This window comes from Prorops nasuta, unplaced genomic scaffold (genome assembly GCF_024137725.1).
Source record: "Prorops nasuta isolate Cenicafe-Biocafe unplaced genomic scaffold, Cenicafe_Pnas_1.2 PNAS00018, whole genome shotgun sequence".
In the NCBI taxonomy this organism is placed as follows: Eukaryota; Metazoa; Arthropoda; class Insecta; order Hymenoptera; family Bethylidae; genus Prorops; species Prorops nasuta.
In genome coordinates, this window is record NW_027116815.1 from 3,652,795 (window position 1) to 3,659,076 (window position 6,282).

Genomic DNA, 6,282 nt, shown 5'->3' on the forward strand with positions numbered 1-6,282 from the left:
CTCGCTGCGTTCGCTCTGAAAATTCGTCAACCTCCTCGTCGCGAGCCTCTTGTACTCGCCTCTACCCACGCTCCTTTTTCTCTCTCGCGATTCACGCACCATACCTTATTGTATTTGCGAAGTCATCGGTTCGCGTTATTATAGAGCGCTTCGGCACAGCGAGGACTCGTACCGTTATGGAGAACGAGAGGAGGCTCGTGTCGTTAGATTCGTGCGACTGGGGGGAGCTCGCTAGTGTAGATTTCGTGCATGTATAAGCGATGATTTTGAGCGAACGAGGACTGCATTACGCGTTGATTCGATCGTCCGCTTAATTCGCATCGTCCGATCGCCTCCTGCACGCGATATTTCTCCTCTCCCCAAAACACCTGCATCCCCTACAATTTTTTCAACCGAGCAATACGGGCCACGGTGAAAAGTGGAAGATGAATGAACGTCTCCGAGGGTGCCAAAGGCCTCGAAATAGAACACGCCACTTTTCGGTAAATGCTCTGATTTATTGCCGCGCTCCCAGAAAGCGATACAAGAGACGAGCTTCCTCGCTCGACGACGAGTATTTTGGCCCGTGCGAACAGCCCGAGAAGAACCGGTTGGGCCAATCCAGAAATAGCGAAAGTGCAAAAAATCGACAGATCGGTAAATCGATCGATAACTCGCTCCTGCGTTATAATTCTCCAGAGTTACGCTTCGGGACTAGCATAGCATATATACATATCGAATGAAGGAAAACTTGAGAAAGTTGGAAAAACAATAATATCTCGCTGGATATTTTCAATGTAGTTTTCGAGCGAGGATCGTTGTCCGCTGCGGAGGTTCGCGTGTAGTATTCTTGTAAAAGTGCACGCTGGTACATTCGATACGGTCGATTCCCCGAAATCGGGCGATTTATCCCCCTATACGTTGGACGTGGAGGAGAAGGAGGGGGGGGGGGGGGGGAGAATCGAAAAGAAATACAGCGGGGCAAGGCACACGGGTCGTCGAGCTTTTGGTGCTCGTATTTCACTTGTATACTGGCTGATACCGGTCGTCGGTTTATCCTGCCAAGGCCTCGCTTAAAAGAACAAAACGCAATCGGGAGAGGCTCAGCGATGGAAAAAGTATCGTCCGATGGGAGCGGTTAACCGGATGCTAACTGCAACTGGAGAATACTAAGCGTGGAGCGTGTGTGCCTTCCACGTTGGCTCTTGAAAAAAGCGCGTCAATTCTTCTTCGAGGATCCACCTACGAGAGAAGTCGAAACGCGTAGAACAAGGCGATTCGACGACGACCGATTTCACGTCTATTTGGCCGCTACCAGTGGCTCCATCTGTGATCCCCTGCGAGAGACCAATGCCAAACTCTTGCGCGCGCATCCGTAGCATCGAAGAACGTAAACAAGAACGAAGAGGAGGAGGTCAAAGTCAAAGCGGTGAACAAAGCATGATTTTTGTTTGTCAACAATCGATACGCCACGAGTTTTCGAGCTCGCCGCCTCGAATTTCAATGAAAGAAACCGGGCTGCTTTTTAAGTTTTATATTAGGATAAAAGCGTATCTAGGAAAATCGGAGCATTTCGCGGCTTTCTCGGTATTTGCGCAAGCCAGCTGTCGCGCGAGGAGAAGAAGAGAATCCTGCGAGTGTACACGGAGGAGTCTCGTCTTGCAGGATCGGGAGATCGCATTATCCGCGGGAGAGCGAGTTTTGTGCCGGAGGTCCTTTTGCTATAGTTGGCGCAGGGTAAGGAATGGAAGGTTCCGGAGCTGTGTGCATTGTTTGGGGGCCAGCGCCACCACCGCCGCCGCCGCCAATGCATACCTGCGCGGACTGCATTGTTGCACGTCGTTAAACAGGATCCGAAGCTCGTAAGCATCGTCCTTTCGCAGGATTTCGGGCAGGTAGCGAGAGCACGACCACAGTCCGGAGCACGCATCTAGGTGCACGGATAGAAAAACTCACGAGGATATATCCTATATACCTGAGACCTTCGCCCCAGACACGGTTTCACTCTGCCAACTTTAAAGGGACCACCGTCTCTTCGACCTTCGGCCTCGTGCAAAAACCCTGCACTATATATATGTACGGCACAAATGCTCTTTATACACATATATCTATAACAGGGCAGCACTGAAATCTATACGAATGTTCACTGGCAACTGCGAATAACCCAGTGACCTTGAATTTTGAAATTAAGTTCTGCGTGGGATGACGCGCGATGCATGGAAGGTTCGGTCTCGGCGCTGCCCTTTAAAGTTTAAAAGTCCAGCGGCGATGCCCTTTAAAGCGGAGGGCGCAAGCTGCGCGCGTCCTTGAAACGCGAGAGGAAGTGGGAGGCTGGCTCGGACCGTAAGAAACGAGTGCTGGGCGGATTCCTGCGTTAAATCAACAGCGGCAAGACGGTAGCTCGTATACAGTCGAGTCAAATTACGCTTGTGTCAATGGAGCAAAAGGACCAAACGTCCTGCACGCTATATGTATATCGCGGTCAGTGCTCGTAGCATTGAAACGGCGATTGTTATATATAGTCGAAAGCTCGAAAATACTTTCTCCGTTATTATTACATTGCGATTTCTATATTATTATATATAAAGGGCTCTCCGCTCCAACGAGAATACCTGAAAACTTTTCAGAGACCTCGGTGAAGTTGATAAGCGATAATATACGGCTCCCGGTATATCGTAATCTAAAGCTTTAGAAAATTCCGACCGGCGCGTACAAATTCACGGCACCTGTAGTACATTTGCATTCTTGATACACGACGCTGGACTACGCAGGAAGTAGTATGTTCGAACGTGACCGTCCTACCAGTAAATGTATAAATAATACGGGAAACCGTATATGAGTATAATCTTTCTTTTCTAACGTCTTCGACAATATAGGCTTTTATACATCTTTATGTATTTATATATATATAAAGTATATCGAAGAAAGAAAATTCTTGCATGCGCCATAATGCTTCGTATCATCCCACCGCTGCTCGTTCATTCTAATTTCCGATCCGCGCTTTTCCTCGTCTTTTCTTCGGCCGAAAGGTAAGAGGAACGTTTACCGCAGGGTTGAAAAGATTTTTGTCTGGTTTTCGTGGTTAATCTCGGGGGACCAAGCAGGAGCAGGAGCAGGAGCCTGTCTCTCTCTCTCTCTCTCTCCTCTATGTACCATCGAACCCATTCGTTTGTAAACCGATGCAAAAGTTTCCCGTCAGGATCGCTTTATCCCACCAACTCCTGAAAAGTGGCCGGAGCGATTAGCATTTTTATTGGGTAGCTGCGAGTTTTTAGCGAGCCAACTTTTCAGCTGCTCGTATAGAGAGGGAAATTAGAATAACAGCGTGCTACGCAATCCCCCCGTTGCGCGACAGGACTTTACACGCAACGGCGTGCAAAGCATCCAGCACACCTAAGGGCTATAAAGGCCTTTTTCATCCTTTTTTCCAACTCCCCTCTCACCCACCTCTCCCCTCCCCCCTACCAGCGCTCCGAGCCAACTCCGCGAGTTCAGGGACTCGATGATGAAATCCTTCGCCAATTATAGACAATTTCAAGGCTTCGCTAACGCCAGCGATGTATTACGATCCTGATGCACCTACAGAGCTGCACATTTATTCTCCGAGCAGAGAAATTCGCTCCAATGAAATGCCTCCGTGGATTCGCGATAAATAGTTGCAAATACACGTACCGAAATAAAATCGATCGATTGCTGCAGTTTCTAAGCAGAGAGCTATAGTTGGACTATGATCGAGAGGGACTCGCACAGCCTGTGTTATCCGCCAGTCCACGGACGGACGTACGTATCACGTATGGATTTCTCGGAACGACCTTACATCACGAATTGCAATCTCGGAGCTGCTCGTTTCGCTCTACGAAAAAAGAACGTGTATAATATCCATGAAAATGTTCATTGGGACCATTAATCTTACTATTAAAATCCAGCCAACGATCACTTTTATATAGCCAATATAAACAGGCGTTTATCATTTAATTAATTCATTTATCAATCAAAGTACACTATTTATGTAATATACAAATAAGCATTTATTGGTACTACGATAATATTTATTATCCCTGTAGGTACTGGTGTACTTATTCAGCCAAAAAGCACACGAAGAAAGTTATTATTTTAATAAAGGCTTGCATGATTGCGTTTATGATATTAATAAATTATTAAATTGATTATTGTTTATTCCTTCCAATAATTCTCTTAGCGAAAGTATTGTTGTATTAATGCAAAATACTAAATAACTATAATTGTCTTGATCAATTGTCTAACATTAATCAACGTAACTCGTTTGCTCCATAATAAACGTTAGTTTATATTATTGACTCAACAAATTGTTAAAAAACTGCGAGTCATTCGTAATATCGATAAACATATATTTACTACTACAATAAAATGCTATTTGTTTTTAAATGCTTGAATATTGACATTTATCAACAACCATACAGTTTTCTATCAAAAATTAGCTGGTCCACAAGTTTTACAATTAGATCTGAAACGCTGAACGTAGAATCGCCTAAACGAGGCTCAAGTAGACGCGTCTCAATAAATTAATTAACTCACGAGGAAGGACGCAAAGAAGATATGGTCTATAAGTGAGAAAAATCGACTGTGGCCAATTCGACGAGAAACTTTTTTCCTCCGTAACAATAAGGAATCATTTCCGGGATAAAATGACCCGTGTGCTTAGAAAACCACCTCCGGCGAGGAGCACGTGTCACGAATCGCGTAATCGCTCGAGCCAGTATACCTTCCATTCGCGATTCCATCCAACGAGAATGATTTTTTATAGAGACGACTTTTTACCGCTTTGGTTTTTCGATTATTTCTTACAAACCAGTTATGTCACACAATTGCACCAATAAGAAGTACAGAGAGTATCATATATATATATGTACATCGAGAGACTCGTGTTTAAGAAAAATAAAAAGACAGAAGACGCGTGCGTAATTAGTTGAGATAGCGGCTTCTTTGCAATGACAATGCTCGCATTCGGGGCCAAGAGGTGAATGACTGATTTCTGTAATCGACGGTATTATAATTAGCGCGATTGACTGGAATCATGCACTATAAAAAAAGCCCGAGAAATTTATTTCCCCGTAAAGTACGTCTTCATTACAAGACGGGCCGTCGTTGGATTAAATAAATATAGCGCATATATGCATGGTTATAAATCAATTTGTCGAGAGATAGCGGCCCCTCCCTTTACCACATTTTCCCCAGATTTGCCGCAGTTCGATCTTCGGCTCTCCTGCGACGGTCACGGTTTTACACTGACGCGCCAACGCAACGGCAAATGGAAATTGACGATTCGCACGTGGCAAGCAACCGCAGAGTGCTCGATTCGCATCAGGAATCGAAGATTCGCGCATGCACTCGATCGGAGGAACTATATTTGATAGATTTGCGAGACGGTCAGCAAGTGGAACGAATTTCATAGTACGAGTGTCGAGAAATTTGTCAGTTTGCTTGGGGAGAGAGAGAGAGAGGGGGGAGGAGGGGGTGGGGTGGAGGAGGGGAAAACGTGGTTGCATTATTTGCCCGACGGCTATTATTACCTGCCTACTTCGGAGGATATTCGTGAAGAGGTATTAGCGTGGGCAAACCTACAATTACCTTTATCAAAAACAACTGGACGCGAGTAGGTGGATTCGCGGAAAGCAATTACATGTAAATGCCCCCACCGTCTCGCATGGCAACCCATCTCCGCTCCGCGCGACGACGAATTAGCATTCAGACTTCTTTTCGTTTCGTCGCTTTATTCCTTTTTTTATCCTTCGATCCGACTAAATACACTGCCAAATATCATACCTGTGAGACGACCGCTCGTCCTCGATCTCTTGCCTACATATATGTATATATATATATATATATATATACACACATATATAGACTCGACAAATATTTGTCAATCTCGTAGAGATGAGAGACAAGTATAATGATGATGCGTGTGATCGAATGTAGAAATATAAGCAAGAGGGGGAAGCGATGATCGTTCGTGAAATTTTTCTCCTTAATTTCCTTTGCTAGTTCCAACGACGAGCCTCGCGTGGATGTTTATTAAACTGATGAGCGAGCGAGCGAGAGAGAGAGAGAGAGAGAGAGAGAGAGAGAGAGTAGGATTGTTAGAGGAGCAAAATTCTAATGGCACATCTCATTTACCTACTTGGTCTCCGTTCCGTTAGGCGCGGGTTATCGGGATCGGTCTTATTAATTATTTATATCGTGGCATCCGTCAGGCTCGTTTATTAATTCGTTATGATCCACGATAAAGTGATCTAACGGTTGAAACATCGAACTGCACTAGTGGTT